Source organism: Mustela putorius, unplaced genomic scaffold, assembly GCF_011764305.1.
Source record: "Mustela putorius furo isolate JIRA1106 unplaced genomic scaffold, ASM1176430v1.1 tig00003899_pilon_pilon_pilon, whole genome shotgun sequence".
NCBI classification, from domain to species: Eukaryota; Metazoa; Chordata; class Mammalia; order Carnivora; family Mustelidae; genus Mustela; species Mustela putorius.
In genome coordinates, this window is record NW_025422048.1 from 13,218,586 (window position 1) to 13,230,771 (window position 12,186).

Below are 12,186 nucleotides of genomic sequence, written 5' to 3' on the forward strand. Positions count from 1 at the left end.
ACGTGAGCCGAAGGCAGAGGCTTTAACCCACTGAGCCACCCAGGTGCCCCAGGTAGCACTGAGAGAAAGAAAGGAAGAAGAGCTGAAGGGCGATGTTGACAGAACCTTGGCTACCGCCTAGGAAGTAGAAAATGGGGCAGCGAGGAAGACAGAGGAGGAGGTAGAGAAGTCGGAAAGATGCGGAGGGGAGGGTGTGACCTCAGGAAAGCCGAGAGTGGGGGTATGGAAGAGCAAGGCCTGGTTCTCATCGTCAAATGCCGCCTCACAACAGGTCTTTGGAAGTTAAAAGTTGAGAAGTCTTCCCAGGGGGCGCCTGGGTGGCTCAGTCAGTTAAGCGTCTGCCTTTGGCTCAGGTCATGATTCCAGGGTGTTGGGAATCAATCTCATTCTCTCTCTCTCAAGGAATATTTCTTTAAAAAAGAAACCTCTAGATTTGATCAATAAGAAGACACTTGGTGCCACCTTGGTGGGCATGGGTGATGGGACTGCTTTTTTTCCTTTTTTCCCCCCAAGATTTACTTATTTCTTTGAGAGAGAGAGAGAGAATCGTAGAGGGAGGGTTAGAGAGCGAGGGAGAGAGAGAATCTGGAGCAGACTCCCCACTGAGCGTGGAGCCCAGGGCAGGACTCAATCCGAGGACACTGAGATCATGACCAACAGCCAATATCAAGAGTCAGATGCTCAACTGAGCGAGCCCCCCAGGTGCCCTGGTGAGAGCGCTTTCATGACAGACATCGTGCTGGACAGTGGAGGGCCCCAGGCCCAGCAGCTGCCCTGGGGCAGACATCACACAGAAATGCGCTGTTAATTTGCTTTTCGAGGGTCTGAGTAACCACTGGCTTCAACAGCGTGGAGGGCAGCATAGCTCCGGACTAGCCTGCGGCCTCGGTGGCCTTTTCAAAGCCTGTGACACTGCACATTTTCACAGCAGTCCCAGGGCCCCTGGGCGATTCAAAAGTGATGACCGAGTTGGGTAATGAGAGTGAAAAAGCTGTCTCTGCGACCTTCGTCAAACTCACAAGTTTGCATTAATAGGAATGGAATGGCAAGGGAGGGGGACCCGGTAGCATCACAGAGGATGTTAAGTCTCGAGGGCCATAAAAAGCATTAGCAAGGGCCCCCTCCTTGACTTAAATTAACCCCGTGAGTTTCTTTCAGGCACACTTAGCACGGTGATTCTGCTGAGATCAGAGCCCAAGAGGAACATAAATCTGCCTGTCCAGGATTCTGATCCAGGGCCTGTGACAATTCCGTGTGTGACGAGACACACATGCCTAGAGGCTGGAAGAAACGCTTCGCTTTGACCTGTCCGTGTTCTGTTATTCCAGGTTTCCTTTTGCTTGTAGCTGTTGACTCAGGGACCTGTTGATAATGTCCCCGTGGTGTATTCGTGTACAGGCGTAGAACTGGAAGCCTTGGCATTGGGTTCAGGTGGAATCCAGGATGAGGTGAGATGGTGTGGGCAAAGGCTAGCCCAGCAGCCCTCAGTCTTCCAGTCTGCAGTGAATGTGCCGCTTACTTCTTCTTTCGTTTGGGCCACATCCCCCAGCACTCTACCTCCCCCACACTGGGGGGTTCTGGAATCTCAGGTCTTGGTCCGTGATTCCCAGGAATCAATACTGGAACCCAATGGAAGGAGCTTTACATTTCTTTACAGTAATGGGAGCCCACCGCGTTGCAGACACTTGCAAAGGGCTTTCTTCCTCCTCGCCTTTCCCTTCAGCATGAGTGTGCGCGCACACACACTCCCCCAAACCACACAGCAGTGCCTTTCTGCCTGTTCTGCCGAGGGTGAGCACGAGGACTTCTGAATTAGGTGTTAGATTAGGTGTTGGGTGAACGACCGTGTAAATAACTTGGATCTGGATTCACTGTGCCTTGCTTCGGGACTCTGACATGAATAGTTCCAAGATTGATAATGGCCCTGAGGTCGGCAGAAATTCAAGAGTCAGCTTGTTCCTTTAATGATAATAACCATTGTCCCCCCTGTCCACTTAACCCCATGCACCCTCGTGTGGCCCAATAAGGCACACATAGTGTCCAGCACTGTCCCTGGCAGAGAGCAAGGAGTTAGCAAAGGCTACTTTGACTCACGAAGTAAGTGTGCCAATTTAAAGATGAAATGCAGGGTCCTGACCTGCTGTATTAGCAGCGACAACGGCCATCTGTTGCAGGCCTATCATGCGCCAGCCGCTTTCCTTGAATCATCTCCTCGGAGCCTCACGACCAACCTGTAGAGCCCCCACTTGACAGATGAGGAACTGAAGTTCAGGGAGGTGACATAACTGCCCAGAGTCCCCCAGCTCCCAAGTGGCACCATCAACCCGGGTCTTGGGCCCTGGAGTCCCGACCCTTCCCACTCCTACACATCACGCTCAAGAAGGAGGACAGAGGATGTGATGAAGAACCCAGGACTAAGCCACACGGTGAGGCAGGCAGGACTGCGCTGAGCAGGGTTCAAGTTCATCCCATTCCTCTTGTGCCCCACAGCCTGGGATCAGCCAGCCGGGCCTTCGTGGCTGCTGCACACATTTTCTTTCTCCTCGGCCGTGTTAGGACTTCATTCTTTCCTCGTTCACTTGTCCAGAGAGACAGATGATGAGGAAGCCTGCTTGAGGTATGGACAGGAGCAGTGTCCCGCTTTCCTTACTATAAATAGCTCCCGCTCTGCCAGGTGCCATCAGTGGCGTTTTATAGAGAAGGCGACCAGTCTGAAATGAGCCCTAAGGAGATGTCGTGACACGGGGGTTCACTTGGCCCATGCGGCTTTCCCTGTCTGTTGCAGGAGGTTAGGAGTAGCGATCTCGAAGCAAAAGTGGTCTTATCAGATTCATGAGGTTATCCCAAGCCCTTGGTCTGAGGATCTACAATTAACCCGAAGTTGGTTGCTCATGAACCGAAGGCCAATGGTGACTTGGGCTCACCTGCTTTGGAAATGGAGGGTGAGCTGTGTGCGGTCGGCGTCTTCACCCCCTTTGCACAGGGTCTGCGATCCGCTCTGTGCTGCCAGTGGGCCTGAAAGAGTTAACGCCATGCTCGCGGCCCTGAAGTGTGAATACATTTGTATTAAAGTCTGTGTAGGCCATCCCGAGATGATTAAAAAAGGTGGGGGGGGGGGGAGGGTGTGAATTTATGCACATGAGCCACTTTCATTATTTTTCATTAGTAAATAGCCAAATAATTGATCGTGGGTCTATTATTTAATTAGCATGAATGAAATGACTGTTCTATAAGATAGAATGCCTATATCGATTTTGGCTGCGTCCTTTAACAAGGATAAATGATTTTACTTCTGAGAGGTTTTGTAATCAAAACTTGCTGCAAAGCAGAAGGAACCGTGGGCCTAGAATGCTTCAGGGGGGCAGCGGGAGGGGCCGCTCCAAGGAGGGCTCGGGTTTTCTGGGTGGCCGGAGGGAAGAGAGGGACTGAGAGCCCGAACTTCAACTCTGAGAGGAGTTGAAGACTTGGCTGCTGGCCATAGGGACCCAGGAGCCACTTTCTGTGTTTCCGTGGACCCGTTCAGTGACCCAGTTACTGGGCCTAGTGAGGTCCAGCTCTTGCTTAGAGAACGCTGTGGGGGCCCCGAGCCAGCCTCCTTCCCCACCCAAGGATGCATTCCCGCAATGTCTACCTCGAGTGGGGACGACTGGGTCACAGAGCCCCCGGCCGCCGCCCGAAGCTCCAGTGATCATGACGCTTGGGGACCGCTTTGGCTTCTCCTGCATTGGCTTGTCCGCTCTCCCCTCACTCAGAGCGGCAGACACCGCAGGAAGTCAGAGCCGAAGCATCGGGTGAGCTTGCTGTTCGGTACTGTAAATGCTGCTTCTGCACAAGGAGGAGCAGTGCCGCCCGTTGGTGTCTCGCAATCCCGGGTTCGAATACCGCGCTGACTGCTTTTTCTGGCAGGGGGTTTGGGGCAAGTCAGTCGGCCTTGCTTTTTGTCGCATCAGAAATGGGTGTGGTTGCGGTACCCACTGCGCAGGGCCCAGGAAGGGATTGGAGCAGGTGACTCGGGCGACGCTGCCGTCGCGGAACCCGGTGTGGGCTGGGGGCTCAGTCCACATGCCTTGGAGGCCTTCCTCCAGTGCTCCCCGCATTTGCAGGGCAGGGACCCTGTGGGGGACATGTGCAGCTGTCCACCAGCCCCTGCTCCTTGGCCACCTGCTGGCCCACCGCCAACTCCCGGCAGGGCCCCGCACCTTGCTGTCACAGAACAGTTCACAAAGAGCAGCTAGCTCGTCCTTCGGGCCCTCCACTGGCATTTCAATGGTGACGGAAAATAATCGCAAGGTGGTTATTTTTAGGTTTTCTCGGAAACTCGCTGAGATGCCATGATGGCTTTAAATTCACTTCTACATGTCTGTTCGACACCTACTAAGTTCAGAGAAGTGCAGGTGACTTGGGACTATACCCAGGGACCGACGCCAGAGGCGAAGCACAAAGGATGGTGGGAGCGTGAGGAGAGGGGTCCTGTTGGTGGGGGGAGCCTTGAGGGAGCAGGGATTTTTTTTTTAAGATTTTTTTTTATTTGACAGAGAGAGAGCAGGGGAGCATACAAGCAGGGGGAGCGGTAGGCAGAGGGAGAAGCAGGGAGCCCAAAGCGGGCCTCGATCCCAGATTCCTGGGATCATGTTCCCAGGGGAAGGCGGTAGCTCAACCAACTGAGCCACCCAGGCACACCAGGAGCAGGATTAACATACATAAACCACATGCGAGGGCAGGGACTTAGTCCAGCCTGGAAGTAGCTGAAGGATAGGAATTAGACAATGGAGCTGGGCCTTGCAGATGGTGTGTATGGTGGCAACGGAGGGAACGCAAGCCCAGAGCCAGAGCCATATTCCGTCCGTTGCCATGGGGTGTGGGGGCGGGGAGGGGTGGGGAGGAGTGGGGAGGGGTGGGCAGGCCTGTGAGTTCACCAGGATCACTGCAATGGAGGGTTTGCAACCCACACTGAGTGATACAGTGGCATCATTGTCCCCCAGGCAGCCTGGCTTTCTTGGACGCTGTGCTCTGCTGAAGGGCTGGGTGCAGGGTAGGGGGGATGGAAGTTAGCCAAGAGAAAGAGATTCTTTCTATAAGCTCTACTAGGGCTCCCCAGCCCGGGTAGAAACATATGGCCCTGGCAAGGGTCCTTGCTTTATTTGAGCTCATTGCTTATCTTCCCCTTGCTGCAGAGTGTTAGGGAAAAAAGCAAAGAGGCAGCTAGACTGCCTGGAGGAGTAATCATTAGCTAATGCTGCCATCTCCAGGAACCTGCCTGCTAATAACAGCGCCCACTGCAGCCCCCGCTGTCTGGTTTGTCCTCTCTAGCCTGGAATTTGGCAGGGCAGCTGGAGGGAGGCATGAGCTGCCCAGGGCTCCTAGAATCGTGTTCTGCCAGCCGCCTCCTCTTCTCTCAGATCCGTTGAGGATGCATTGCGAAGGTGAGCACCTGGAGAAGAAACCCCTTGTATTAGGTTGCTGGGGCTGCCGTAAAAGAATGCCACAGACCGGGTGACTCAAGCAACAGACACTGATTTTCTCATAGTTCTAGAGCCTAGAAGTCCAAGATCAAGGTGTCAGCAGGTTCGATGTCTTTGAAGGTCTTACTTCTTGGCTTGCGCATGGCCTCCCTCTCTCTCTGTCCTCACAGGGACTCTCCTCTTGTGTGCGACGTCCTGCTTCTCTTTGTGTGTCCAGATTTCCTCTTCTTTTCTTTTAAGATTTTATTTATTTGAGAGAGAGAGAGAAAACACGAGGAGGGGGTAAGGGGCAGAGGGAGACAGAGAAGCAGGCTCCCCACTGAGCATGGAGCCCCATGCAGGGCTCAATCTCAGGATCCTGGGATGGTGACCTGAGCTGAAGGCAGAGGCCTAACTGACTGAGCCACTCGGGTACCCCCAAATTTCCTCTTCTTATTTGGACACCTTTAAAGGCCCTGTCACCAAATACAGTCATGTTCTGAAGTATGGGGATGGGGATGGGACTTCAACATATGAATTTGGGGGAGACACAACTTAGCCCCTAACACCCTTCATACATTGAAGAGCGTACCCCGATTCCTTGGGACTTTGGATAAGCTCCTTCTCTCTGTGGGCCTTTATTTCCTCATCATTACAATCAATGAATTAGCGCTAGAATTGTAGAAATCTTGTCCAAAAAAAAAAAAAAAATACCAGTGCTTCTATGAAATACATACAAGTTTTTCAGAAAAGAATTGCAAATCTGTGATGACTTGCTAACAAATGGATTTTCACAGTCCAGACTGATTTCTTATTCTGAGAGCAAACTAATGTAGCAATTTCATTATAGAGTTTGAACTTGATATATATCTTCATTAATTTGTTTATTAAATAACCATATTTTAGTGCCTTCTATATGCCAGGTGCTAAATGCAAGAGAAAAAAGCCAAATGTATTAGATCATCTTTTCCAATTAGCTCTATTATGTTTATAGACATGTATTCCATCAGAAATCGTTGGGCCCTGAGGTGTAAAAGTCAACCAATATTTTTGAAAGATTTATTTATTTATTTGATAGAGAGAGAGAGAGAGAGAACATGCACGAGAAAGGGGAGAGAGCAGAGGGTGAGGAACTGGCGGACTCCCTGCTGAGTGGCGGAGCCTTTCCCAGCGCTCAGTCTCATGACTGAGTTCGTGATCTGAGCCCAAACTAAGAGCTGGACGTTGAACCGACAGAGCCACCCACCCGTCCCCAGAACCAGTAATTAAGTTTAACCATTCTTTTACCTTTAACAATGAGTTTGTAAACATCGTCTTAGATTTTCATTCCCCACGCTTAGTTCTCTCTTTGTTCTTTCATTCATTTGTACATTCTGCATAGCTGAAATATCCCTAGTTTGCCAGGCACAGTGCTAGGCGCCGAGGGTACCGTGGTGAATGAAGCCTCACGGAGCTCACAGCTAGCGTGGACCTGAGGCTGGGTGGATTATTTCGTGATATGTGATCAGTGCATGATGGAAGATATGTCGGGAGTTGCCAAGCCCTTCCCCAGATTTGGTGATTCACTAGAAGGACTTACAGATTCAGAATATAGTCATGCTCATGGCTAAGATTCATTATAACAAAAGAATATGGGGCAAAGTCAGCAGGGGTAAGGTGCAGGGGGAGAAATCTGGAGGAAACCAGGTGTAAGCTCCCAAGAACCCTTTCTCATTGGAGTCACATAAGACAGGGTTCTTTCCCCCAGCAGGAGGCGTGCCTACACGTGTGAAATGTCTACCAGGGAAGCTCATTGGAGGCCCAGTGCACAGAGTCTATGGAGGGCTGCTCAAGTGGGCACCATCTGGCTGGGACCTATCACAATTCCAGAAGAAGACACCAGCCGTGTGTAAGCAGGCCTTTCTAAGAACAACAGTGTCAGGGTGGTTAACTTGGTGGGATAATGTATGGAGAGCCAAGGGCCTAATTTTCTGGAAATGAGCATTCCAGACAGCAGCAAGAAAAGACGCTAAACCCCAGTGGGAAGAGGAGCTTGGCTTGTTCACGAAACAGAAATTTGATCTGCCTGAGGAGAGAGGGGAGGGAATCAGGTTAATCAAGCAGGCAGTCTTCGTGATACTTGTATCTACTCGTCTATGCAAAAAATGTTTATTGATGGTCTGCCATGTGCCAAATATTATGTGAGGCACTGAGGACATGCCAGGGAACCAGATAAATGCTCCCATCCTCACAGAGCCTCCATTTTAGGGCATTTTATACACATATGCAGAATTATACTACATCTGTTTTACTAGAAGTTCTCTCTCCAGTTTTCAGCAGAACATCAACATTTAAATGTATTTGTGTCATGCTCCCTAATTAGAGGAAACACGAGGTTTCACCTTCTATCCAAAACTCCAGCTCAGCCTACGTGTTATAACCTCTGGCAGGTACATACTGATGCTGACAGAGTTTAAGTGGAAGCCTTTTGTCGCTGCTGTGATCAGACACCTTGGCATTATTTCGGTTGCAGGTCTCATCATCTGAATCCATTTCTACATTGGCAGCAGGCTTTTGTTATGCGGTAGTAGCAGTGGTGATGCAAGTGAGCGGTAAGATAGTAGTCCAGACTCAGCTTTATTCAAACAAAAAGACAATTGATCTAGTATCTGATCAATTTGGATGGAGCCAACAAGCATACCATCACTTAGCCGGCTAAACCGTTCTCATTCAGTATCCGTGTAATCAGCTAGGACACATCTCAATCCTCTTTCCGTATTGCATTACTGATCGTGGCTCTTAACTTGAGACATTTCACAAAAGAGAAATTTACGTCCACGAGTTAAGTCCTAGACTCAAATATTGCCAAGATTTGGTGACACAATGAGAAAGATCAGGATGGTTATTGGATTCCTATACACCTCACAAAGTTTCAGGGAATCTTCTAGTTTGGCATTGTTTATTTTCAACTGAATTAGGTTCTTTTGAAATTGTAACATACTGATAGGGTAGACGCTTGGTAATTCGGACACGGCCTGGCCTTTGCGCTCTTAAATTCCAAGTGTAGCTCATAACCATGAAAAGGGAAACCATTGCTGAAACTGTGGCTTCTTTTAGACCAATAAAATAAGTTTATGCATTATTTCCTATAGTCTTATCTAATGATTAAAAGTGAACAACTGACAGAGCCTCCCTTTTTGCTGTACGTGGCCAAGAAACTCAGGGCAAGGGCAAAACAGGACTCCAGATAAGTAAAGCTTTCCCTACCGCGTAGATCCTGGAAGAGACAAACATCTGAAAGACGCTGACATAGGAGTCGAGTGACTGCTTGAATTCCTTAGGGCCTAGAACAGTGCCTGGAACCCAAATGCCTTCAATAAGTATCTGATGAATGGGTGAGCGAAATGAATGGGTAGATTAAATGCATAAAGGTAAAAGAGTTCTTAGGGAATGTGAATGTAAAGCTAGCCTGTAACATGGTTGGTTCTCTGGGTGCATGTTTCAAATTTTAAAATTCTTTTCGTGTTTCAACTGTAACAAAAAATCATCAATAAAAATGAGTAGTGGAAGGTGCTGATTCAAACATAGATGCCTCTGATTTCTTTCTGACGATGAGAAATAGCCTCAGAAGATAAACGTCTCGAAAACAAATTGTTTGCAAAACTGTATTCTAAATTAAAGCCATGGTCTGCGCTTCAGTCCAAACAATACAAAGGATTTGTGTGAGTCTGAGTGGCATGAAATAGAGAGGCGTAAGAGCATGGGCTCAGGGGACAGACAGATCGATGTGGGACTTCTAGGAGGTCGGGGCTATTGAGGTCTTGTTTGTTACCATCTCACATCTCATCTGCCCTACCTCCCGTGACCACAACTACCATGGCTTTGCTCTTTGCTCCACGGTTGTTAGCCCTCGTCTATCTTCCTCTTCCCTATTCCAGACCTACTCGTTCTAGATTGTCTCTACTGCTGTGCCCCACAGGCACACCCAAAACCGAATCTGCGCGTGTGCGCACAAAACAATTAGCTGGCAAAGAATCCAAAGCCATCAGCTTGTAGTGCCAGCGGTCACTCACTTTTTGTATGATGTTGGTTAAGTGTAGTTGCCTCGCTTGTAAAAATGGAAAATTGAGGAAATGAACTCCAAGATACCTGATCTTGGTGAATGACAACACCCCAACCACCCAGTTGCCCAAGTCAGAAACCCTCGAGTACTCTGTGACCCCTGCCTCTTCCTTCCCATCCGTCTCCCGTCTGTAACCAGCTTCTATCAGCTCTGCAGCCACAGTGGCTCTGAAGTTTCTTGCCTTTTTCCCTCTTCACAGTGTGGCTGCCTTAATTTAGACTAGCAACATGGCTCTCTGGACCATCGCCATCCCCTTCCAAGGTCTCCCTGCCTTTTTCTTGTATCGGAACCACGACACCAGTCTCCACACCACAGCCCCTGGGATCTTTCTAAAATGCTGATCGCATCAGGTCCGTCCCTTGGCATTCCCTTTGCCCTTTGCGTGGTCTTACCCACTCCCAACTGACTTGACCAATGACCACCGGCCTCCAAAACCCAGCTGCCGCCACCTGCTCTGAGGAAGGCTCCCCTGACCTCCCCCGAGGTGTGTCCCCACCTCCGCGCTTTCATAATGGCGTGTGCCCCGTCTCTGTCACTACGCTTAGCCCTTCCTAAGGTGATTAGGTGTGCGTTGGTCTCCTGAGAGCTAAGGGCTCGTTTAGGGCTCTTCTGATTCCTCCGGGGTCTGCCCATTTCTAGAGCAATTACTTCCTTCATCTAGCTGTGTCCTGCTTTCCTTCAAGTCTTGGCTTCATTTCACCTCCCCTGGGACGCCTTCCCTGACCCCCCATCTCCCAAACCCCGATGTCCTTCTGTAACACAGACCTTCTCCTTGGCTTTCTCGGTGCTTTCTTATTTGTTTCTCTCAGCCACTAAACACTGAACCCTTTGAAGGAAGGACCTAGATTTCATGGAACTCCAGTCTAGCCCCCTGTGGCCAAGCACCAAGCCAGGTACAAATCGGGCACTCGTTAGATATTTGCTGGTTTCATTTATCATTTGGAGGTTGCGATTTTGCCTCATTTCTGCTTCATTTAGATTGCATTTCTGTTTTCAGACCACTCCAGGTTGTATCAGCTTCTCCAAGCGTGATATACTTTTACAAGTTTGAACTGCTATTTTGTCCTCTAGGTGGGGTTGTTTGGAAAAGAAATGACAAAGTTCTGTGTGCTTTACAAGAAATAGTATCGGGAGCGCCTGGGTGACTCAGTTGGTTAAGCTGAATCCGACTCTTGGTTTCTGCTCAGGTCATGATCTCGGGGTTGTGAGATTGAGCCCCGCATTAAGCTCAGCAGCAGGCTCTGGGCCAGATCCTCTCCGTCTCCCTCTGCCCTTTACCCCACTGTCTCTCTCTAAAATAAATAAATAAATCTTCTTTTAAAAAAGGAGAGGGGCACCTGCGTGGCTCAATGGGTTAAAGTCTCTGCCTTTGGCTCGGGTCATGATCTCGAGGTCCTGGGATTGAGCCCCGCATCGCATCAGGCTCTCTGCTCAGCAGGGAGCCTGCTTCCTCCTCTCTCTCTCTGCCTGCCTCTCTGCCTACTTGTGATCTCTCTCTGTCAAATAATTACATAAAATCTTTAAAAAAAAAAAAAGAAAGAAAGAAAGAGAAGAAGTAGTGCTGTATTAGTCTGCTAGGGCTTTCTTAACAAAATACCAGAAACTGGGTCACTTAAACCACAGAAATTTGTTTCTTCCAATTCTAGATGCTAGAAGTCTAAGATCAAGGTGTGGCTCCTGGTAAAGCCTCTTCCTGGCTACCATCTCACTGTGCCCTCCCCAAGCTTTTCCTGGGTTCCCATCACCTCGCGTGTCAGAGGAGGGAGCGGATGCTGCCGGAGCAGTGCGGGGGCGAGGGGAAACCCCAGGGAACCCTTGGGCTGGAGAAATGATATTTGAATTCTTTCCCTTTCCATCCTGCATTATCTCCAAAGCCTAGAATTGCCATGGCACACCCAGAAGCTCAGTTCTGTCTAGGTCAAGTGGGCAGCCTTCTTCGAGGGCTTTGGTTTTACCATTTTCTAGGTACCAGGGCTTGGAAACCTCCTTAAGGGAGCCCTAGCTTGGAAACAAGAAGTACCAAAAGCAACGGACCCCATCCCTATCACTGTCTCATACATGGGTTGAGAATACAACACCAGCCTGGGATTTGGGCCCTTGGGAGGCCACAGACAGGGGCTTCTCGATGTGATTCTTCCATCAGCCCTGGAGAAAGAGGCTGGTGCCCAGGAGACGCGAGCCTGGAAAGCACTCAGACTCTTCTTCACAAAAGATTAGTATGAGGGAATAGTGGTAGTTTTTATAAGGACCAAAGTTTTCTGGGGGCAAATTAGTATGTTTAACCCAACGTTTCTCACAGTTAATGGGTCTCTTTACTGTAGGCTTTATTGGAACCTTCGGCAAGCCCAGTGTATAACTCAAACCTCCAGGAGAGGATGGGCTGAAGAGCCTTTCCCAAACTGACCGATCACAGGATCTTTTCAGTAAGAGAATCTCGGCCAGATCAGTGTTCTCAGGACCCACTTTTACAAATGCTAACTCCGGGAGAATCACGTAAAAAGCCATTGCGCGAGGTGCACCTTGACTCAAGGAGTCCTGTCCTATAGACCAGCTATCCAGCAGCTCTCACGGGTGCCAAATCCACGTGGCCTCCCATCGTGGCTGGGCCTCTTCCTGGTCGCCTATCTCTGTCTTGGCGAACTT

The 12,186-nt window shown here is 49.6% G+C and overlaps 1 protein-coding gene across 5 annotated transcripts in view; it reads left to right on the forward strand.

The window, feature by feature from the left end:
- Window positions 1-12,186, forward strand: part of FGF13 (fibroblast growth factor 13) — a 491,770-nt gene that overhangs the window by 369,955 nt on the left and 109,629 nt on the right. The window lies entirely within an intron of this gene.